General features: G+C 40.3%; 1 long non-coding RNA gene across 1 annotated transcript in view; it reads left to right on the top strand.

The window, feature by feature from the left end:
* Positions 1–4,617: 4,617 nt before the first annotated feature.
* LOC123284563 (uncharacterized) overlaps positions 4,618–24,795 on the top strand; it is a 45,789-nt gene continuing 25,611 nt past the window's right edge. The window contains exon 1 of the long non-coding RNA XR_011502431.1: positions 4,618–4,832. This is a non-coding gene — a long non-coding RNA (uncharacterized lncRNA). The remainder of the gene's footprint in view (positions 4,833–24,795) is intronic.

Below are 24,795 nucleotides of genomic sequence, written 5' to 3'. Positions count from 1 at the left end.
GGTTCCCCCACTGTGGTGGAGGGGGTGGGTCAGGAGCCGGGGTCATAGGCACCTCCATCACGTCTAGGTTTGTTGTGCCTGTAAGTGATGCTGCCATGGGTGGGGGCGCTGGGGTTGTGGGCACTGCTGCAGCTGGGGAGATTGGGATTGTCGGCTCCATTGTCAGTGTTACTGGGTTCTCCACTGCCTCTAGCACTGCTGCTGTATGCACCCCCTGTTCTGCTGCTCCTGGGTTTTCTGAGGGTGCTGGCTGCTGGGAACACTGTGTTCATGGGTGTCACCATTGCTGTCAGGTGGGCTGGGTTGTGGGTGCCACCACCACTGCTTGGGGAAGCAACAGGGCTGAGTTGCAGGTACCACTGTGGTTCCTGGAGCCTCTGGTCTCAGGCGCTGGTGCGATTCCTGGAACCTCAGGTCATGGGCATACCACTGCTGCCAGGGGTACTGAGGTTTTGGATGCAGCCCCTGTGGCTGGGAGGGCCAACGGTAAAAGCATTGCTGCCTGGGGAAGAGGAGGGGGCTGGGTGATAGGTACCACCATGGTTCCTGGAGCCTCCAGTTGTGGGTTGCCACGGTGGCTCCTGGAGTTTCTGGAAGCATGGGCTCCCTTGGATACTGGGGCCTCTGTTCCTGGGAATTACCTCAGTTCCTGGAGCCTCTGGTAGCAGGCATGGCCACAGCTCCTGAAGCCTCTGGTCTTGGGAGCTCTTGTCACTGCTCCCCTGGTTCCACTGCCTCTGTGAAGCCCAGTCCACCCACCTTCAGATGTATATGTGTATGGATCTCTCAGGTGTTTTGGTGTGCTGTTCAGAAAATTCTTTGTTGGTCTATGGTTGTCCTACTGACTGTAACTTAGAGGGCCGAGAAAAAGGGAGTAACTCCCTCCACCATGCTGCTGACATTACTCCTGCGTGCAACTTTTTAAAGTGGTCTATGAGGTGGACTCCAGTTTATTTTATAAAAGCGCAGAACACTCAAGCTAGAAGGCCTTGTGATCATTTCAACTCTTTTACTGAAGTAAATACCTTACTAACAGAGTTAATTTTGCTTCCCAGGCATAGCTTGTTGGAGAACCCAAGTCTCTTCAGTTTAATGTGACACTATTTCAACCAGTTCACTGGAATGATAAGAACATTCTGTTTCTCCTGCAATATTTCAGCGTGTATTATGGTTTCCAGTTCAAGGCCATCTTCAAGATGGGGGTTGCTCTTTCAATACGCTGAAACCATGACTGTACTTGCTTTAATTGCTCCCAATATCAGTGGAATACTGGTTTATAAAAACTCTTAAGCCATAGCCTGGCCACTGGATATCTTTACGTTTCAACTACTGGTGAATTGTTTACACTCATGTTGGGAATAGGATGATGGCACCCTCACAGGGAAGATTACTTCTAGTACATTTTGGCCTGGGCCACCCCCATGAGTCCAACTTAGTGTTGGAGTGAGGGAAGTGTGTGTCCTTTCGGTCATCCTTAGAAATGGCCCAGGGAAAATATACGAGCAGCGGCTTGGGTGGAATTAAGTCATATGGCATGCCTTTGCTCGCCCAGGTCCACAGCTGGAGGCATAAGTTCCAGTATAATTTGGGCTGCTAACTAAGCATCCAGCATGTGTGTAATTACCATTTCCCTCTTATCCACCAGCTCTCTCTTCATTGTGGTGATTAACAATCAACCTCTGGAAAATGCGTTGCCCTGGGCAGTGGGCTTCCTACCTGGGCTATTCATGCTGCAGACACACCTGGTGTGCTAAGCCAGAGCAACTCCAAAGTGGGGCTGTTACGCTGGGGACCACGTTGCCTCTTGCCACATTGCACGCTGCTGCCTGTTTGATTTCTCGGACACTCATCTGTAACTTCAATGGTGGTCATGGGTGTGGAATGGCTAAAAGAGTACTAGAAATTATGGATTTTTTTCATGACAGAAAAAGCAGTGTGATTAGTTTGTGTTTTCCAGAATGACTTTTTAACAGTGGTTCCCTAACTTGATCAATACACAGAATTGTAAGAGGAGTTTAAATACAAGATTCAGATTCGGTGCTTCTTGGCCGGGCCCTGTGAATCTTTGAGCAGCCTATCTGGGGAACCACTGTTTTACGGAGATGGACATAGTTTAGTGTAAATAAAATGACTTGCGGAAGAGGGAGCAGGGTTTTGGACATGGTGATGGTAGGTCTCTCCCAGAGATAGTATACATAGTCTCTGCTTTATTACATATCTTTAAAAATAGTGAGATATTTACACAATCCTGGAATAGACATAGCACTCCTTATGTCTCACAGTTTTCATGGCTCATTTTATGTAACTTTGACAGTTCCAGATGGCTCTAACACTTCAAACTTCCCTTTAAGACCTCAGCAAATTATTTGGAACATTGTGTGTATGTGTGGGAGGCGGGTGCATCTTCCTCCTGAGATTCTGCCATCACTAAGCTTGGGGGGGCATGGATGGGGGATGAGCAAGACTAAAGCATACAGCTGAGATCCAGGCAAGACAAATGAGTGGTAAGAGACTGAGAAGAGAGATTAAAGAAAGCGAGGTAGCAGGGCTGGTGGAGAAAGAGCAAAGAAATGGATATGATTTGGAAGAAAAGGGGAATAGGCAGAAGAGAGACAAGTTTCTCTCTCCGCTGTTGTTACCGCATGATATCCATTTCTTATCAACACGATTACCATAAAGAAACTCGTGAGCACACGAAAGGAATGTCATGCTTGAGGGGTTTGAAGGAACATCTTCGTGTCCTGGTGGGAATGTAATAGAAAAGTTGACAAAGTGGCAGCAGTGGCTGCTGCTGTGGGATCAGTCTCTGGCCTTTCAGGGAAGATGCCGTTTCTTGCTTTCTGCCTCTGAGAAGCCTGTATAACAGGAACAACCATCTTGGCTGAAGGTGGCTCCTGCAGGGGCCTTCCTAACCCCTATCCTGGCTTGGGTCCTCTCCTTATTTTATGCTCCTGCAGCTACACTTCTAATCACAGCATTTGTCAGTTTGCTGTAATTTTTTGAATACTGGGATAATATTTTAAGGTTTAATTCATTTTTTTCTCCATTACTCTATCTTTTTATTTCTTGTGTTCAAAGTCCAGCTGGCCCTGTGCTTAGGCTAGGGGAGGGTCGTGCGAGGGAGAAAAGCAAGGGTAGGGCAGAAGTTTCCGTGAACGTTCCCTGAAGCTTAAAGCCCAGTGTGGGGGAAGAATCTCAGGCACGGACAAAATCTCTTGTCCAGAAACACGCGAGGAAGATTTCCCAGAGTTTGGAAACCACTCCCTTCCAGCAGGGATGTGGAAGATGAGCGGAACAGTAGGACCTGTGGGTCTGGAGTGGAGAGAACGTGTGCCCTGCTCCCATGGAAGAGCCCGGGAGGGGAAAGACCTGGAGGAGGAATGACCGATTGTGAGTCCAGGGGCTGATGGATGAAAGGAGCTTTGGAGTAAAGAATTCAGAGCTGGTACCAGCCTTCTAAGAAAGCAAAGGAGCCCTCTGCAGCTGGTATGAAGGCTCCTCTCATAACCCAAGGAGACTTTAAAGATTCATTGGCAAGACCAGGCTAACAAACAGGTCAGACTGAGGTCGGACTGTGCTGCCTCCAAGAAAGAATGAACATTCTCTTTGGCAGGTATATTAGTTTGCGTGGCTGCTGCAGCAAAGAAGCACAGACCGGATGGCTTAAACAACAGAAGTTTATTGTCTCACAGCTCTGGAGGCTCAAAGTCTGAGATCAAAGAATCACCAGGGTTGGTTCCTTCTGAGAGGAGCAAGGAAATCTGTTCTGTGCCTCTCCCTCAGCTTCTGGTGGTTTGCTGGTAATTTTTGACATTCCTTGTCTTGTAGATACATCACCTTGATTGCTGTCTCCATCTTCACATGGTGTTCTCCCTGTGTACGTGTCTCTGTGTCCCGATTTCCCCTTTTTACAAACACAGCAGTCAAATTGGATTAGGGACACCTTCATGACTCCATCTTAAGTTGATTACTTCTGTGAAGACCCTATCTCCAAATATGGTCTAAATAATTCTCCAAATAATTCAACCCATAGCAGCAGGGGAACTGGTAGCGAGGAAATCAGCTGGTTCTTGCAGTTGAAGAACCATTTTCACCTTCAGCTAAGGGGACAGGTCATCAAGAGAAACAGGGGAACTGCGCTAGCATCTGACCACCTGAGAGAATGATGTATTCAAGGTCCAGGGAGGAAGCTAAGTAAACAGTGAGAACGGAACTTTTTCTGCCTGTGGTGAGGTGAGGGTTTCCCCAGGATAGAAAGAAAGGATTGGTCAAAGGACTTGAAAAAGCAGGCTGTGTGGAAAGGAGAGGAAATTAAAGAGAGGAAGTGAGAGAGGTTGGAGACAGAGGGAACAGCTACATGGATACCTCCTCCGACTCGGTGCAGGCTATAAAGGAAATAATAAGTTAGGTTCAATTTCTAGCCTCTCTTCACCCTAGCCCTGTAGGGTTTTGTTTCTCTGAGATGCACTGGTCCTTTGGGAAGGACTTTCTGTGCCTCCTTCGGTCTTGTTTGCTGCTCTGGGGAAGACTAAGGCTGGAGGACTGCAGGGAATTCTTCAGTCATCTTGCAGGGACTCCCTAGGATGCAGGCTTCCTCCCCGACTTCCTGTTCCTAGATGGAATCCCAGCGCTGTCGGCAGAGTGGAGGGAGCCACAGGCCACAAGCGCAAAGCAAAAACAATAAGTCTGAGCCTCCCGTGGAAATCACAGACCACCTTTCAAGACAGAAAAGGAGGCGTCCTGCTCAGTGTGATGTCTTGAGAACTATTCAGAGGTGAATGTTCAAACGTTCTGTCAATTCCACTGAGGAACGAAGAATAACTTTCCACAAGGTAAGAGAACTTCTGAACCTTGATTTTTTGACTTCAAATGAAATTTGAACCTTTTGAAGTTTGTCATTCCTTCTCTTGGGAAACAAAATGAGGTGAAGTTTTTAAAACATTTATAACAAAAAAATTCTAGACATCAAAAAGCTTTCATAGAACAATATTTTGATGACTGAAATGTAAGTGAATTGCAAGCTTTTGGTTTGGAAACATTCAATTTTAAAAACTAAATAGAAGAGAAAATTCGGAATGTGAGAGAGAAGATAATACAGGTCAGAGGAGATGGAAAATGGTTTAGAAATACTTTGAATTTGTATATTTGGTATTTTTCCCCATAGCGTCAATATATTTTTCAGGACTCACTATTTGTTTTACTCATTTTTTTCTTCAATTTAAAATACAAACGCTGTGCGTGGTGTGTGTAATACATGTGTGTATGTGTTTATATAATTATATACTGTATGTGTTTGTATATTTTTAACCTGGAACTCATCAACAACTTTAAAAATAGTCATTTACTTTCTGCATTTCACCACCGTGTGGATATTACAGAGTAAGTTTATGATCAGCACCTTTACTTTCAAGATTCAAAATATCTACAATTTGCAAAACACACAGAAACAGTACTACATAAAAAATAAAGCAAAAAAAGGAAATTTTATACATGTTCCATCCCCTTCTCTGGCCTGTAGGTCAAAGACTACTCAGCAGAGAAGACTTTCTTGAGGGCAGGGGCAAGGTTACTCATTTTTGCATCTCTGGTGCCTAGGACAGTCCTGAGAATGAGAAGGACCCTAGAAGATATTGGTTGAATGAGTCAAAACCCTTGGTAGCCTCTCCCAAGCTGGGTATCAAAGAGAGTTTGTGTTTAGCTGCTCTTCTCCCTGATCAGAGCTTGAGCTGGGACACCTAGCTCCGTTAATGGTGGCTTCAGAGCCTGGAATGAAGAGTAAAGAAAAGTCTCCTCCCTCTTTTCCTTTGGAGACAGTCTTTCCTTTGAACAGAGCAGGAGAAATGAGCACATTCATATTAAGAAGAAGAAGTGCAACCCCCAGGCAAGGTACCATGGTAATGAGTGAGTAACGCGAGAAGAGAGCCTTCAACAGGAGTAGTAGAAGAGGAGACTTTTGTACCTTTGTAACATTAACTACTATTTAATAATAGTGGCAGACACTCCTCGTAGTGGCAGACAAATGAATTTAATAAGTATGAACTAATTTTATTAATCAAACACTTCACACCATATAATCTTTGCTACTCCGTCTTATGATAATATAACTCCTTCTGTATTTTAAAAATTTTGCATCTTAGCAGGATTCATGGAGACGCCATCTTTTATCTCTGTTTTAAAAAGTGTTATGATGTGCTATAGAAATACTGTTTTAAAATAAACTTGAATGAATTAAACCTGCAAATTCTTACACTAAGGCAGAATAGGGGAGTGATTAAGATTAAGAGCTTCAGAGACAGATCTGGGTCTCAGTTCTATTGTTAACTAGCTGTGTGACCTTGAGCAAATTACTTTACCTCTCTGATCATCAGTTTTCTCACTTATTAAATGGAAATGATAATAATAGCACTTCACAAGATTACAGATTAAGAGTTTATGCATGTGCAAACACTTATCACTTCCATGGCATAGTAAATGATCAATAAATTGCTATTCCTATTATTATGAAGACAAATTGAGTAATGAAAAAGTTGAAAGATTAGTACTACATTTAAATTTTTAACTATTGAACAAAAATAAGTGAGGTTGAGTGAGTAAAATCAAGAGCTTAGCCCAAAATCATTGTACTGTGTTAGGTGCTATGAGGGATAAAAAAACATAAAAGAAGCATAAGGAATGGTCTCGGATAATAACTCTGATGATTATGAATATAACCTACGGAGGGTCTCTGTTTGAAATGGCCAAGAAAACAGAATGAATATGTACTAAATAATTTGAGATAAAAAATATGTTCACTTTGTGATTTAATGAGAATTGGAATTAGTGAAAGCCCACGTGGGCTATGGTAACTTTGGAGTTTCAAGGAGGAAATGGCCTTGAGAGTAATGAGTCTTTTGAGTTAAAACAAAAAAAATGGAAAGAGAATCCAGGCAGTTGGCGGCTATCAGTGGCCATCAGGGAAGGGTTAAAAAAGCAAAGCCATGGAGATTGGAGTATGAGGGATCAGTAATTCAAAAAGTAGGATGAATTCTTTAATATTTTTTTTAAAGAAACATTTGTTGAGAAAGTCTTGATGAAAGTTGCTTTATTTAATCTTCACAGAACCCTGTAAGGCAGGTATTATTTGCGTATTTTACAGACCACAGAAGGCCTCAAGGAGGGTTTGAGATCGATGTTGGGGAAAATAGGGACATAGCACTTGTCTTGAGCAAGAGGGCAACAGGTTTAAAGTGGTGTTTTAAGAAGGAAGAAAGGAGCTTTTTAGTTTGATATAGTCCTACTTGATTTTTGCTTTTGTTGTTTGAACTTTTGGTGTCATATCCAAAAAATCATTACCAAGACCCATGTCAAAAAGCTTCTTCCCTATGTTTTCTTCTAAGAATTTTATGGTATCAAGTCTTATGTTTAAGTCTTTAATCTATTTTAGGTTAACTTTTGTGAATGGTGTAAGATAGGGGTCCAATTTCATTTTTCTGTAGGGGGTTATCCAGTTTTCCCAACACCATTTATGGAAGAGACCATTTTCTCCCCATTGAGTGTTCTTGGCTCCCCTGTCAAGTATTACTTGACTTTGTGTGTGGGGATTCATTTCTGGGCCCTCAATTCTGTTCCATTGGTCTATGTGTCTATATTTATGCCAGTATCATACTGTTTTAATTACTTTGTACTATAGTTTGAAATCAGGAAGCATAATGCCTCTGGCTTTGTTCTTCTTTCTTAGGATTGCTTTGGTTATTAAGGGTCTTTTGTGGTTTAATACAAATTTTAGGGTTGTTTTTTCCATTTCTATGAAAAATGTCTTTGGAATTTTGATAAGGATTCTTTAAATTTATACATGACTTTGAGTGGTATGGACATTTTAACAATATTAATTCTTTCAATCCGTGAACATGGGCTATCTTTCCATTTGTTTGTATTTTCTTCAATTTCTTTCATCAAAGCTTTGTAGTTTTCATTTTACAGATCTTTCACTTCCTTGGTTAAATTTATTCCTAAATATTTTATTGTTTTTGATACTATTGTGAATGGGATTGTTTATTTCTTTTTCAGATATTTTATTGTTAGTATATAGAAAAGCAACTGATTTCTGTATGTTGATTGTATATCCTACAACTTTACTGATTTGTTGATTAGTTCCAACACCTTTTGGTTGAGTCTTTAGGATTTTCTCTATGTAAGATCTTATTATCTGCAAAAAATGGCAATTTTACTTTTTCCCTTCTGATTTGGATGCCTCTGTTTCTTTGTCTTGTCTGATTGCTCTGGCTACTACTTCCAGTACTGTGTTGAATAGGAGTGGTGAGAGTGGGCATCCTTGTCTTGTTCCTGATTTTAGAGGAAAACTTTCAATCTTTCATTAAGTATAATGTTAGCTGTGGGTTTGTTGTGCAAGGTTTTTATTATGTTGAGGTATGTTCCTTCTATACCCAATTTGTTGAGGGTTTTTATCATGATATGGAGTTGTATTTTGTCAAATGCTTTTTCTGCATCTATTGAGAATATTATGTGATTTTTATCTTTTGTTCTCTTAATGTGGTGTCTCATTATTGATTTGCATATATTGAAGCATCTTTGCATCCCAGGGATAATCAACTTAGTTATGGTGTATGATCATTTTAACGTGCTGTTGAATTTGGTTTGCTAATATTTTGTTGACTAAAAAGCTTCACAGCAAAGGAAACAATCAACATAATGAAAAGGCAACGTACAGAATGGGAGAAAATATTTGCAAACCATTTCAGATAAGAAGTTAATATCCAAAATATATAAAGAACTCATACAATTCCAACAATCTGATTAAAAAATGGGTAGAAGATCTGAATAGCCATTTTCCCAAAGAAGACATACAGATGGCTGATAGGTACATGTAAAGGTGCTCAACATCACTAATCATCAGGGAAATGCAAATCTAAAACCACAATGAGATATCATCTCACACCTGTTAGAATGGCTATCATCAAAAAGTCAAGAAATAACAAGTGATAGCAAGGATATGGAGAAAAGGGAGCCTTTGTTTACTCTTAGTGGGAGTGTAACTTGGTGAAGCCACTATGGAAAGCAGTATGGAGATTCCTCAAAAAATTAAAAAAAGACTACTATGTGATCCAGCAATCTTATTTCTGGATATATATTCGAAGGAAATAAAAACAGGATATCAAAAAGATATCTGCATTCCCATGGTTATTTCAGCATTGTTTACAATGGCCAAGACATGGAAATAACCTAAGTGTCCATCAGTGGATGAATGAATAAAGAAAATGTGTATATATACACAATGGAAAAGAGAAAGAAGGAAATGGATTTTGAGGGCATTATGCCAAGAGAAATAAGTCAGACAGAGAAAGACAAATACTGTACAATATCACTTACATGTGGAATCTAAAAAGGCTGAACTTGTAAAAATAGAGAGTAGAATGGAGGTTACCAGGGGCTGGGGGCAATGGAGGAATTGGGGAGGTGCTGTTTAAGGGCACAAACTTGCAACTAGTAGATAAATAAGTTCCAGAGAGCTAATGCACAGCATAGTGATTATAGTCAATCATACGATATTATAAACTTCAAAGTTGCTAAGAGACCAGATCTTAATTGTTCTCACCACAAAAAAGAAATGGTAATTATGTAACCTGAAAGAGGTGTTACCTAACACTATGGTTGTAATCATATTGCAGTATGTAAATATATCAAATCAATACATTGTACACCTTAAACTTACACAATGTTATATGTCAATTATATTTCAATAAAATAAGTAAATTAAGCTTTTTTTCTAAAAAAAAAAGGAAGGAAGAGGAGGAGGAGGAAAGACAGACAGCCCAGGCTGTGCAGTGAAGGCTTCACTGGGCTGGTAACTTGAGAGGATAAAGGAAGTGAGGAATCTGAGAGCCATGCTCAAAGAATAAGAGCCAGGCCTTGCGTAAGGCTGGTCATAATAGATGACGAAGAATGAGTAATTTAAGATAATACTAATGTTTCTATTCTTGGATAAAAAAAGAACAATGTTGCCAATAATAAAAATACCAAAGACAGTTGTAAAAGTAAGTCCATATTGAATGTTTTGAGTTTGAGAAACTGGGGGGACATCCACCCACCAATAGCTTTAAGAATTTGGAAGTATAATTCTACGGCATGGGGGGAGATTAGAGCTAGAGGTAAGGACTTAGAAAATATTCACCATAGGAATAGAGGGACTCACAACAGTGAGGCTAGAATGGGCTTAAGATTTATTCAGTTAAGGGATAAGAGGATAAAGCAAAGCAAGAAAGAAGAGAAAAACAGATCAGACAGAAAGTTCAGAGTCACCAAAATACAGAGGGAGAATTTCAATGAGTTAGGCCTGTTGTAGGAAGTACAGCTATTGAAGACAAGGGAATTTTCATTATCGTAGACAGTAAAGTAGTCTATGTAGAAAACCCAAGAGATGCACCTGAAAAATCTCATAGAACTAATAAAGGCATCAGTGAAATAATTATACATAAAGTGAATATATAAAAATCAACTGTTTTCATTGAAACTTGCTAAAACCAATTAGAAGGCAAAATGAAAAACTGATCCTACTCAAAAAACAATATGAAATATAAATGCTAAGAAATAACTTCAGTAAGAATTTTGAAAAAAGCAGCAACACTTCAATGAAAGACATTAAATAAGATTTGAATTAAAGGAAAGATAGTGTGAACATGTCAATTTTCCCTGAGTTAACTGGTAAGTTGAATACTATTCCAAACAAAATCCCAGTAGAATTTTTTGGGAAACTTAACTCAAATTCCCATTTCTAATGGGAGAGTGATCTTTAAAAGTCTTATGAAGGAGTCACTCTCTAGCTTTCATTTATTCTAAATGTCATTAAAAAGATAAATGAGAATGTGTAAGACATTTAAGAAATAGAAGTGTAATGAGGGAAGACTATTAATAATAGGATGTCCCATAAGACTGCCATAACCAAATAGCTTGGTGCTGGCATTAATATTGACAGATGAATCAATCTGTTTATATAAAATTTGCCCTGATGTTGAATTCTTTGAGCACATCCATCTTCTCATCACAGGGACCCTGAAAATCAAGTCAAGGCCAACAACTTGTCAAAATCACAGGTCCTGCAAATTGTCAAGCAAGTCTTGCAGTTTCTTGAAGTCAGTGTTATTTTCAGAGTTTTCCTGCTGTTAAGCCCACAGGGCCTCTGGCCACTGCTCTTGGCATTTTGTTTTTTGTTTTTTCTTCTTTCCAGTCTCTACTTACCCCACCTGCTCCCTCTGGTGACTAGCTGATCTTTACTGCCTAATCTTAGCCATGTGTCTGACACCCCCTCTCCTCAGCAAACCAGGTCTTTTAGAACAACCCTTGTGCCGGGCCCTGCCTAACCCTCCTGACTCTTGGATCACAGAGCAAACCTCTCACACACACCCCGGGCCCCGGGCATACTCCTCTGACCCACTCCCAGGCTGTGATCCAGTTCCATCCAGGCCAGTTGCAAAGGGGACATAATTCGGACTAATCCATGGAATAAATTCTTCGAGAATAAGAAATTACTCTATCCGTTTTCCACCTATCTCCTCCAGACAAAACAGTTTGGCTGATAAGAATTGTCATAGAGATAGTGAAAAATACATTATTATTTATACAAACTGAAGAGAACCAGAAGCACGTGTTTCTGTACACAACCACCTGTGGCCTGTTTTCTGAGGGCATCCACCGGGACTCTAGGCAGCTTTAATTGCTCTCTCTTCATGTAATGGTTTTATATTTTGAATTTCAATTATTCTTTTGCCACAGGAAGCTTTTAAATAATTTGGGTTGATCTTTTCTTTACTTTTTGTTTTTTTTTCTTTATAAATTGAAAGGCAATTCTAGTTTTGACCTTTATTAAGCATTTCAGTTTGGGGAACTTGATAAACAGAGAGTGTTTTTAGTGAAATGTCATTTCTAATGGAAGAGTGACCTTGAAAAGTCTTATAAAGGCAGTCACTTCCTGGCCTTTATTTAGTCCGTCAACAGACCGCTGAAAGTAATAGTTGGGAAGGCCTAGAGTTGGTAAATTAGGAAGGACTTAGGTCAAGAATGGCACATAAAAATGAGCCTTTCTCAAAACATCTGAGAAGCTGGCTTTGAAAATCCATATTCGCTCCTTCTTATGATTCACTCGTTACCTTATCACTGTGCTCTTCTCTGAAGAAATGCAAATTTCAAAGATGCCCACAAAGCAATATAAACAATTCAGTGCAAATAAGTTGAGATTCCTGGGCTCACGTCCCAGTGAAAGTCATTTCTAATGAACTCAGTTGTGAAACCCTCTAGCAGCCACACTTGTTATGAAAGGATTTTGAGATCCTGATTCCCGATTCCCAAGGTTGTTCTCTCAGGAACAGATTAGTCACAGGACAATTTGCAAGGGACCTTTTCTTCCACAAAACTTTATTTAAAAAACAGTAAGTGAAGAGGAAAATCCATTCATTGATGGTGCACATTTGTGGAGAGCAGTGTTACAACACAGAGAATCTGAAATTGGCAAAACCAATTCTCTTCAGTTCCAGAAAAAATCATATGCCTTTCTGGAACTAAAACTGGAGGTGTTAATTTTTATATCTGAAGATTTCTCTTTCTCTTAATTTTTGGCCTGAGCCTTTTGTTCTGTGCTTCCACTTTCTCCAGGGGAAAATGAAATGATGAGGAAAAGGATGAATCAAGTAAAGTGCATGTAAATCGTAAGCGAGACTTTTCCTGTGGGTGTCTGTGAGCTAATGCTATGACGTGAAGGGCATTTCAGAGTTACCCATATTTCTTATTGAACTTATTTTCAAAACGATGCAATAAATACCACAAGGGCATTTAGGTTATGAAAACGGCAAAGGTACTGTCTGTGCCCTTTCTTTTGCCTCAAGGTGTTGAATAGTTGCTACAAGAAGTGAGAGATGAAGGCTAAAGGTCACATCCTCTGGGATTATAGATGGGCCCTCAGACAGTTTCATTAATGAAAATCCCAATGAATCTCCTGGACAACAACACTAAGAATTTATTTATCTTAATGCACACACTCAGGCTTGCATTTTCTTCATAAGTATTATTTGAAAATATGAATAATAGTTTGGAATAAAAACTTCTTTAAAAATATTTGGGACACATTTACCATCTTCATTTCTATGGCAGTTTGTGGGCTGGAGACCTCAGGCAGATAATATAAATAAGCAAAATAATCTAGAGAAAGAGGTAACAGCGTGCTGGGGCCCATGGTGAATAGGAGAGAACAAGTGTTACTCGAGGGAGTGTCACTGCTAGGAGGCTGGCAGCTGTGGACACATAGAAATGAGGGCCCATTTCTTTGCAATTATTTTACTGAGATCATAACGGGTTATAACATTGTGTAATTTCAGGTGTACATTATTATTTACTTATTTCGGTATAGACTGCATTGTGTTCACCACCAGTAGTCTAATTTTTGTCCGTCACCATACATATGTGCCCCTTTACCCCTTTTGCCCACGCCCAGCCCCCTTCCCTTCAGCTAACCACTAATATGTTCTCTTTATCCATGTATTTTTTTAATCTTCCACGTATGAGTGAAATCATGCAGTATTTGTCTTTCTCTGTCTGGCTTATTTCACTTAACATCATACCCTCAAGAACCATCCATGTTGTTGCAGCTGTGACAATTTTGTCTCTTTTTACAGCTGAGTAGTATTCCATTCTATAGACCACATCTTCTTTATCCACTCATGCGTAGAAGGCCACTTGGGTTGCTTCCACATCTTGGCTATTGTGAATAATCCTGCAGTGAACATAGGTCTGCATACATCTCTTTGTAGTTTGATTTGAAGTTCTTTGGGTAAATACCCAGTAATGGGATAGCTGGATCGTATGGTATTTCTATTTTTAATTTTTTTTTGAGCATAATTTGCCCTGAGCTAACATCTGCCGCCAATTCTCCTCTTTTTGCTGAGGAAGATTGTCCCTGAGCTAACAACCAAGCCCATATTCCTCTACTTTATATGTGGGACACCTGCAACAGCATGGCTTGATATGCAGTGTGTAGGTCCGCACCCAGGATCCAAACCATCAGACCCCAGGCCACCAACGCGGAATGTGTGAACATAACTGCTGTGCCACGGGGCTGGCCCCATATTTTTAATTTTTTGAGAAATCTCCATACTGTTTTCCATAGTGGCTGCACCAGTTTGCATTCCCACCAGGAGTGAATGAGAGTTCCCTTTTTTCCACATGCTCTTTATCATTTGTTATTTTTTGTCTTGGTAATTACAGCCATTCTGACCAGTATAAGGTGATAGCTCATTGTAGTTTTCATTTGTGTTCCCCTAATAAGTAGCGATGTTGAACATCTTTTCATGTGTCTGTTGGCCATCTGTACATCTTCTTTGGAAAAATGTCTGTTCATATCCTCTGGCCATTTTTTGATCAGGTTCTTTGTTTTTTTGTTGTTGAGTTGTATGAGTTCTTTATATATTATGGAAATTAACCTGTTGTCAGATATATGATTTGCAAATATTTTCTCCTAGTTGGTAGATTGACTTTTCATTTTGTTTATGGTTTCCTTTGCCTTGCAAAAGCTTTTTAAAGCCATCCCTCTGAAAACAGGAACAAGGCAAGGGTGCCCACTCTCACTGATGAGGATTTTAGGATGGTTAATTTTAAAACTGCAGATGAGAAGCAGGCTCCGAGGAGTGGAATTTGCTTGCCCTTTGATCAGAGACAGTTGCATTTGTGAAGGAAATCTCCATGCCTCCCTCTCTGCACCAGGAGGAAGGGGGGATGGCCTTATCTCTGGAAACTCTTAATGGGGAAGGCAAGAACTTAAGTTGTTTACTGTCTGGCAACCTCATGTAACTGACCCCCCACCCCAAAATCCTCCTTTGTCTTTAGCTGAAGATAATATTTGAGCGGTGACTTCTGCCATTTACTCAATCCGGTTTGATTCTTATCTAAAAGTTGTGGGACCGCCCAATGGCCGGACCCTACTGGCACTGGTACCATTTTAACTTTTTTTTTTGTCTTGTAAAGAGATAACTCACATACCTATGCCTTAAATTTAGCCTTACTCTCCACCCAACTTTGCTGCAGAAGCAGCAGCAGCAGCGGCTCCTCCTGTCCATGGGCCCTGTCCCCACGCAGCAGCCTGACTGCCCATGGGTCCTGTCCCCATGCTGTTCCACACTATTCTCTAAATAAAAGAGCACTACTGCCAGATCTTAAGCGTCTAAGAAATCTTTCTTTCGACTCCTCGGCTCACCGACCCCGCATCATCACCACTCCTATTCGGCATAGTACTGGAGATTTTAGCCAAAGCAGTTAGGCAAGAGAAAGAAATAAAATGGATCCAAACTGGAAAGGAAGAAGTGAAACACTCTCTGTTTGCAGATGACATGATTCCATGTATAGAAAACCCCAAATAATCCATTAAAAAACTATTAGAAATAATCAATAACTACAGCAAAGTTGCAGGGTACAAAATCAACTTACAAAAATCTGTTGCATATCTATACACTAACAACAAACTAGCAGAAAGTGAAGTCAAGAATACAATCCCAATTACAACTGCAACAAAAAGAATAAAATATCTAGGAGTAAATGTAACCAAAGAGGTGAAAGACCTATATGCTGAAAACTATAAGACATTATTGAAAGAAATTGAAGAAGACATAAAGAAATGGAAAGATGTTCCATGCTCATGGATTGGAAGAATAAACATAGTTAAAATGTCCATATAACCTAAAGCAATCTACAGATTCAATGCAATCCCAATCAGAATTCCAATGACATTCTTCACGGAAATAGAACAAAGAATCCTAAAATTTATTTGGAACAAAAAAAGGCCTCAAATAGCCAAAGCAATCCTGAGAAAGAAGAACAAAGCAGGGCCGGCCCCGTGGCCGAGTGGTTAAGTTCGCGCGCTCCACTATGGCACCCCAGGGTTTTGCTGGTTCGGATCCTGGGCGGGACATGGCACCGATCTTCAGGCCACATTGAGGCGGTGTCCCATGTGTCACAACTAGAAGGATCCACAAGTAGAATACACAACAATGTACTGGGGGACTTTGGGGAGAAAAAGCAGAAGAAAACAAACAAACAAAAAGAAGATTGGCAACAGTTGTTAGCTCAGGTGCCAGTCTTTTAAAAAAAAAAAAGAACAAAGCTGGATGCATCAGAATCCCTGACTTCAAAATAGTCTACAAAGCTATAGTAATCAAGACAGCATGGTACTGGCACAAAAACAGGCACACAGAACAATGGAACAGAACTGAAAGTCCAGAAATAAAACCATGTATCTATGGACAGTTAATCTTTGACAAAGGAGCCAAGAATATATGATGGAGAAAGCAAAGTCTCTTCAATAAATGGTGTGGGGAAAACTGGACAGCCTCATGCAAAAGAATGAAAGCAGACCATTATCTTGCACCACACACAAAAATGAACTCAAAATGGATTAAAGACTTCAATGTAAGACCTGAAACCATAAAACTCCTAGAAGAACATATAGGCAGTACGCTCTTTGACATAGGTCTTAGTAGCGTCTTTTCAGATACCATGTCTACTCAGGCATGGGAAACAAAAGAAAAAATTAACAAAAGAGGGGCCATTTTTTGCTAGTTATCTTTTGTTAGAGAGACCCCTACTTTTGATTTTATGTATGATTTTAAAGGCTAGCAACGATTGAAAATTTTTTTAAACATTTGGTATGACAAATACTCATCATCAATATAGACAAACCATACATATCCTCAGCAAGCAGAGGCCTTAAAATTGGAAGATTTCCTGAGAAAAACATATAATGACAATATCAGAAAGCATTTAACGGAATGTTAGGATATGCCAGTTTCTTCAATGCATAAGAATGATATTGTCTGTCAGCCTCCCTTCCAACCTCCCTCTTTTTTCTTTTATTCTGTATTTTTGGGTACCTTCCAGTTGCCAGGAACTGTGCACTGTGAGCTGGAAGGAGAAGGGTTGGGAACAGGGGTGAGGTACCAAGACAAACGAAGTACCAGCCTTGCTGTGCAGGACTTTGCTGTCTAGTGGGAGAGACAGGTATAAAGCGGAGAAGTGTGACATAGTGTGAAGAGGACTAAGGTTGGTCAAGTGTTAGTTTCCTAGGGCTGCTGTAACAAAGTACCACAAATTAGTGGCTTAAAACAACAGAAATTTATTTTCTCATAGTTCTGGAGGCCAGAAGTGCAAATCAAGGCATTGGCTGAGTTAGTTCCTTCTGGACGGTTTGAGAGAGATTCTGTTTCATGCCTTTCTCCTAGCTTCTGGTTGTTGCCAGCAATCTTTTGTGTTCCTTGGGTTAGGGTTTCATCCCTTCAATCTACGTCTCCGTCTTCACACAATGTTCACCCCTGCATGTGTCTGTCTGTGTCCAAATTTCCCTTTTCTCGTTAAGACATTAGTAATTGGATTAGGACTCATCCTAATCAGTATGACCTCATCTCCACTTGATTACATCTGAAAAGACCCTAGTTCCAAACAGGGTCACAGTCACCGGTACTAGGGGTTTAGGACTGGAACATATATTTTTTGGGGACACAATTCAGCCCACAAGAGGCAGGTAGAGGGCATGATGGTGGTACAGAGAAAGTAGCAACTAGTAGCCTGGGGGAGGAGGGAAGATTTTTCTGGGAAAGTGATGCAGGAGCCAGATCTTGAAAGATAAGTAGGTATTTGCCACATGAAGAACAAGAGAAGATGGTTTGAGACACATATCACAGTGGACACTAAAACATAGGCATATGAGGGGAATAACAGGTTTTGGGCAGTGAAGCATAAGGCATGTAGTGTCAGAGCTCTGGGGAAAGAGACTGGAAATGCAGGTTGATACCAGCTTGTAAGTGGCTCTACAGACTTCCCCAGGAGTTGGACTTCATCCTGAGCAAAATGGGAATCTGCCACGGCTTCGCTGCAGGGGAGGGGTGCATTCAGATTTGTGTTTTAGGAAGATGTTTTGTGCAGCTGTGAGAAGCGATGGCAGGAGCAGAAAGCAGCTTAGGCAGCTCACTTGGTTTCATGGCCTTAGTAAGAGTCCAGGTGAGAAGGAATGAGGGCACAGGCTAAAGATGTGAACAAGCAGAAAAGAGGGAGACTTCGGAGGCCGAGCTGATGGGGCTTAATGAGGAAGGAATGATTTGCTGAACCTTCTAGATTAGGAATCTGGGTAGACAGTGAGGTCACTATCTATGACAGAGGCAGAGAAAGTAAGGAGTTTAGTGAGAAGATAGATGATGGATCAATTTTGTTCGTGTTGAATTTGAGGTGCTGATGGACATCCAGGTGGAGATACTCTGGTATGAAGTTGTTCAAAGGGTTTGGAGCTCTTAGTCTGGAAATGATTGTGGATTGTCCCGAGGGCATTAAATTGGTGATGAAGGCCTTGGGCCTGTCTGCTAGAGTCTAGAGGAATTGCACGATGTTTATAGGATTCCTTCTGGCTCTCGAGTCTGATCTCTTGCATAGGTGCAAATTGTCCTAGTGGGTGAGAAGGTGATACATAGTCAGTTTGCAGGACTGACACGTGTTTCTCAAGAATCCTCTGTGGAGCCAAATGCAGCTTTAAAATGTGGGTCACCAACAGCCCTAGATCACTAAGTGGAGGATCTTACTTTGGCCTCTGTGGCTCATGAAGAACGTCTTGTCAAAAAAAAGAACCCCAAAACAAAAAAACAGCAGAAATAAAACATGGGCCTGTGTTACACTCCCTGGAATACAAAAATGCAATTTTATGTGTGTGGTCCTTTAGGGAACTGCCCTGTAGTGCTGTGGGAGTGATGAGGCAAGCGGCCTGCATAAATTTTTTCCTACATAACATACAATAGTACAACAAGATTTTTCATGAGAGAGTCGATCACACACTTTTCTAAAAGTATCATCACAATGAATATTCAATACATAACAAAGCTTCATAACTCTGGCACTTAAAGGATTGTTCTCTACTCTTGAAGTCACACGTGTGAGGGGGCCTTGAGAGCTCAGCTAGGTCCCAGGTTTGCAAACTGTGCTCTGCAGAGGCTAAAATTCCACAGGGGAGTGTGTGATGGGTAAGCCTGAGATTTAGAAAATCTACTTGACTTCTCTTCTACCATGAGTTATTTAGTGATCCTCTCTTCTTTCTCTAAGTGATTTCCCCTAGTCACAGGAAACTCTTTAAATGCATGGCTCCATAGCCTTGTTTACTCCCTCCCTCCCATCCCATGGGTGTCCTGCAGCCTTTCTTGCCTCTAGCTTGCAGCTCTGCAACTGCCTGCAGTTTGCCCTGGGCCTAAGGCATAGTGTTCTCACTAAAATAGATTATTAAATGCTAACGATAGCTGTTAAAGGCAATTAACAGATGCCTGACGCTTTCCTTCTAATGTAATGAGAGCAATTTAAGCAGAGCTGTGACGTGTCAGCACAGAATCTTTAAAGGTTGGTTTTTAGGCTGTGCCTTAAAACATCCAAAAACTGCTTCTGTTTGTACCCAAAGATTGTATTAGTGCTACATTCTCGAAAGGAAATGTTCATTTCTCGATGGAACTCAAGGACCTTCCTTTCCTCTACTCTTACAATTTTCACAAAAAGTCAGAAGCAAAGAAAGGAAAGAAGCTTTATTTCACAAGTAGGAGAGGACTTACTCAAGTTCAGAAACTCTGATGAGGCCACGTTTTCTAAGATAGAGACTTCGAAGGGGCTGGAAGTCATGCGTGCTTATGATGCCTCTCTCTTCCTGCCTTTCAGTCTGGAAAAAGAAGGGACAAAGGGGAGGACGTTTCTTCTCTCCGCTTAAATTGCTCTGCTTAAATTGCTCAACCTCTTACTTTGGCCTGAGAAGGCCTGGAGCAGGTGGGTTATGAACTTATCAATTACCTTCTCTTTTAGTCTTGGTTCCCATAGGCTATTTTCTGGTATGAGAGTAGAATTTCCACATGACACCACATCATGTGTAAGATCACAGGCTTAGTTGGAGTCAGCACGGGAAACTGACAAAGCATGCTTTACATTCTGTTAATTTTCATTCGTGTCAGCCCTCCTTGCTTGGGTAACAAAGGTCTCCATGTGGTCCAGTCTAGTTTATTGGACTTGTGCACAGGGCTTTGGGACCAAAGCCCCTAGCTGTGTAATTGTGACTTTCTTTGCTTCATTTGTACATCTTTCTACCATAGGACTTTGTAAGTTGGTCATATCCTTCTCCTCCAACAATCTCTGCTTATGTAGTTTACCATGCTTTCCCAGCAATAGGTTGGCAATAATCAGCTGCAGTCTCTTTTTACTTATCCTTATTTATTGCCTGAAGCTCATATTTACTAGATTTGAAGTGAATTCTGTAGAACAGAATGGAGCTAATACACCCATGTGAGGCTGGAAGCCAGAACTGGGACTGCATTAATATCATTTTCTGAGTGAGTTAACTAGCTATAGATGATCTAGACGCATTTAACCATATGTAAGGTGGGTGTCCTGGGGGGAGAGAGAATCAATGAGCCATCAACTTGTCATATCAGGTTATTTTGGCTGTTAAGAAAACTAAAATGGTTTTCATTCAAGGTCCTTATGAGAACACAATACCATAGGTCAGCCTATCCTCTGAAGGTACACTGTCACGTCTGCTAAACCTTTACCTAACTCATATGCACACACAGATTCTCAGGCCTTTAGGTTTGGCTGGTAAAGTGTCCTCACTGTTTGAGAAAATTCACCTGGGCTGGGTCCCTGCTCTCTGCCTGCCTGTCTCTGGAGTGCATTTGTAACAGCCTTTCTCCAAATGTCTGCTCTCCCAATTGACAAACAGCTACCTTCACCAAAAAGAAATCCTCAGTTCCTTAAATCCCTGTATAAAATTTTAGCGATATGTAATGCAGTATGTTGAGCGTATCTGGCTACCTTAAGACTCAGAAACATGAAAACGTGACCTCAAATCCCTTAGACATAAGACTTGTGCTTTGAGAGATATGGAGATATGGAAGGCTAGTGCCGCAGACTGTCTGAAGGAGAGAGAATAAATCTACTTCCCCTTTAACACAATAGCCCTGCCAATGCTGTCCCCTGGTCCAGCTATTCTCTTCTCTAGGGATCAATACTCATTTAATGCCTCTTTTGTGGACCCACCAAATCCAAGTTGTATTCCTCTAAAGCAGTAGTTTGCAACCTGGCACACAAATGTAATCACCTAGAGAGCTTTATGAAATCCTGATACTCAGGCTGCAGAACCACTAAATCATCATCTCCAGTGGTAGGAAGCTGACATTATTATTTTTTAAAGCTCCTGGATGATCCCAATGTGCAGTCAAGGTTGGGAAACACTGCTCTAAAGACCCCCATAGCTTGACAATATCCTCTTTAAACTTTGTCACCTGACGTGACAGCATAGATGCTGACCAGTACATAAAGCAGAAAAGCTTTTATTTTATTTTCTCTTATTTAAACCACATGCTCCTTTTAATGCGACCTAAGCTTGCATAATCTTTAAAAATTATAGCATGTAACTATATGACACATAAATATGGAATGTAACATGTTTTGAAGCATAATAATAAAATGAACACCCACAGCCAACCTGACAACTAGACTATTACCAGTTCCATTGAAGCTAAATATGTGTCTTCTTAATTCTAATCTCTTTCTTCCTTCATGAATTTGATGGTTATCATTCCTTTGCTTTTTCAAGTATAGTTGTACCACATATGTGTTTATCCTTAAACAATATACTTTGTTATCCTGAGTTTTATGAAGATTGTATTATACTGTACATGGTAGTTTTGACTTGCTTTACTCTCTCAATATTATGTTGCTAGAAATAATTCATATTTGCATGTAGCTATAATTTACTCATTTTCTACTGTATGAGTTCCCAACCTTTTCCTGTCTGTGTACATAACTGGACATAGACCTAGACACAATTTTCCATTTGCCTCCAAATTTTTTGATATTACAAACAATAATGCTATGAACATTTTTGGACATATATCCTAGTGCCATTTGCTCCCCTAAAGTATTGGGGCAGATATGATGAATTGGTTTGCTTAACTTCATTCCATCCTCCTTTTAGGGTGTCTTCTTATTTGGCAGAGATTGAAAAGCAAACAATTATATTCCTTAGATTTCCTCATAGTCAAGAGTTCTTGGATGGGTTTCTCAATCAGATGTACTCACAGGAGACTTCAATTCAGAACTAAGGTCAGGAGAGAGATCTGTTTTACAGCTTTTACTCTGAGTAAATTGGGAAAAGGCTTTTAGCAGAGCCTGCACAGTTTGGGAGGTGGCAACTTTTCAATTTGGCATGTAGTTTTCTTGCAGTACAGAGGTGGCATGGTTCTTGAGCTGGTGGCTCTCGTGGAAGCCTCCTGATGTGCTTGAGAAGTGGCTTCCTGCTGTAGTTCAGTTTCGTGTTATAATTTTCCATTCCTGGAAGCTGAGCCTACAGTCTGTTTCTTAATAAATTATGTTAGCCATTTATTAGCCGTGTGAATGTAGAACTGGTTTTCTGACATGATTGTTTGAAGGCAGTAAAGATACCACTAGAACCAGAAGGTGGGACACCCTATAGAAACTATAGGATACATGGTAAAACATGTGAACCCCTGGAATGAAGTGTCTATGGAAAAAAAATTGGCTTTGTCAGACTAAATGATTTCTGAGATGAATCACTATGACAAGAAGGAGGAATACAAGACCGTAGGTGGGCTGCATATTTCTAACTGTACTAGAGAAGTTAAAAAAATGACACGGCTAAGGTTTACCATTCAACGCATGGTCTCCAGGACTAGAGCCTCCACTGTTGACTGAGAGGATCTCTTATCCCTTTTGGCTCCAGAGCCAACATATCCATAAGTCAAATGCAGAATCTAATCTTGCAGTTTGCTGAACTCATGTGTAGGTTGAATTCATAATTTTCCAGGTCTCTTATATGAAAGTTAAGACATCAATTGGGAAAGAGTGAGATTCCAAGAACTGAAAGATGGACATTTTGGAAATTCAGATGAACCTGAGTTCCCCAAACTTCTCAGCCCCACCAAGTCTCCCTTACGAGCACAGGCAAATTGTCCTACCTGTTGGCTAAGTTGTTCTATTTCCTGAAGAACTTCAAGAACCTCCCCTGAGGTAGCTGCCACAATGAGATGCAGTTCCATGTCATAGCCCACCTCTGCCACTCATCATTGTCAACTGACCGCAACTGGAGTACAAATCTAGTATGCCTCATAGGACAGTACAGAGCATACCCCATGAGTGCAGGCAGAAACCTAGAGGGAACGCATGAGACTGTATTTTAAAAGCACTAAACCCACTTTGGTGAGGAGAAGTCAGCTTGAGTCACCAGTATATACAAGTCACGGCCCCTCACTGAGTGATTCACTACCCAAGGATCCTTGAATAAAGGGAAAGTGGCATAAAGAGGTCGTGTGATAATACCTCAAGTATATGAGGTAAATCTCCCTGACCTGAGGTCACTGACTGATGTAACTATACCCTGGGGGAAGGAAAACAACTACAACCTTTTGGGGATTTTTGGGGACCCAGAATACCACTGTGGTCCATCAGTGGTGGGAATTTGTGTGGATTGGGTAAATAAAATGTTTTGACTTGATTATTTTTCATAAAGGAATGAATAGATCTGTCATGCTGTCATTATTTCCCAATTTCCAGGATGCATGGCTGGGTTAGATATATGCAGCAACCACAGAATTCCTGTCGTTTTCATCCTGACCCATGGAGTAAGGGTTATTTTGATAGCGAGAACGCAGTGAAAGCCTCTGAAATGACCCTTACCTACCAGAATAGTAAATCAAAACAAGTTAGAAATATTTACAGTAATTTGATAGAGAAGTTGTATATCTGCTGAATCTAATAGTAAAAATTTTGGTCTTATATGTCTTTATATTTTCTTTCTCTAGAAATTCATTTCTCTTGTATTTTACGAAGATAACAGTCTGTGACAGGAAAAAAAGTTGATCCTTACCATGAATAGTTTGAGAAGTGCTAAAGTGTAGATAATGTTGTCAGCAAATTGTGAGTTTTGTTCTTTCTTTTCTTAGTCAGTTTCGGCTGCTGTAATAAAGTAGACTGGGTGGCTTATAAACAAAAGACACATTTCTCACAGTTCTGGAGGCTAGAAGTCTGAGATCAGGGGTCAGCATAGTCAGATTCTGGTGAGAACCCTTTACTGGGTTGAAGACTGCCAACTTCTTGTTACATTCTCATGTGGTGGAAAGAGCTAACTAACTCTCAATCCCATCCATAAGGGCCCACCCTCATTACCTGATTACCTCCCAAAGATTCTACCTCCAAATACCGTCACATTGGGATTGAGGTTTAAAACGTATGAACTTTTAGGGGACACAAATATTCAGTTCACTGTACATGGATTGTGAACATATTGTAAATATATGTATTATTTATATATTGTTATATATTATATATAATATATATTACAGTGTAACAAAGAAAATTCTCTTAGAAAATGGGTTTATGTATGTGTATATATATATATGTGTGTGTGTGTGTCTCTCCTAGTTTTCTAAGAGGATCCTTTTTTTGGTGTATTATTGCTTGTTGAATTTGACCCAATGCTTGTCTATTTCTATTTAGACAATCATATAATTTCTTTTTTTTTTTTCTGTTAGTGTGGTGACTTGTTTTTCTAAGGATAAAGCTCCCTGACATAGCAAGAATAAACCCAAGTTTTACACAGTACCAATTTTTTTTTTAACTGAAGTTTTGTTTAGAATTATGGTTTTTTTTTTCAGGAGAGGGGTTGGTCTGAAATTTTATTTTCAATGCTTTCTTTTTTATACGTTCGTCAATAATTATTGAGCACCTCTCCATACTGGG

The sequence above is a fragment of the Equus asinus genome, chromosome 3 (assembly GCF_041296235.1).
Source record: "Equus asinus isolate D_3611 breed Donkey chromosome 3, EquAss-T2T_v2, whole genome shotgun sequence".
Lineage (NCBI taxonomy): Eukaryota > Metazoa > Chordata > Mammalia > Perissodactyla > Equidae > Equus > Equus asinus.
Note: the sequence above shows the minus strand (reverse complement) of the source record. Positions and strands in the feature narration are given on the sequence as shown.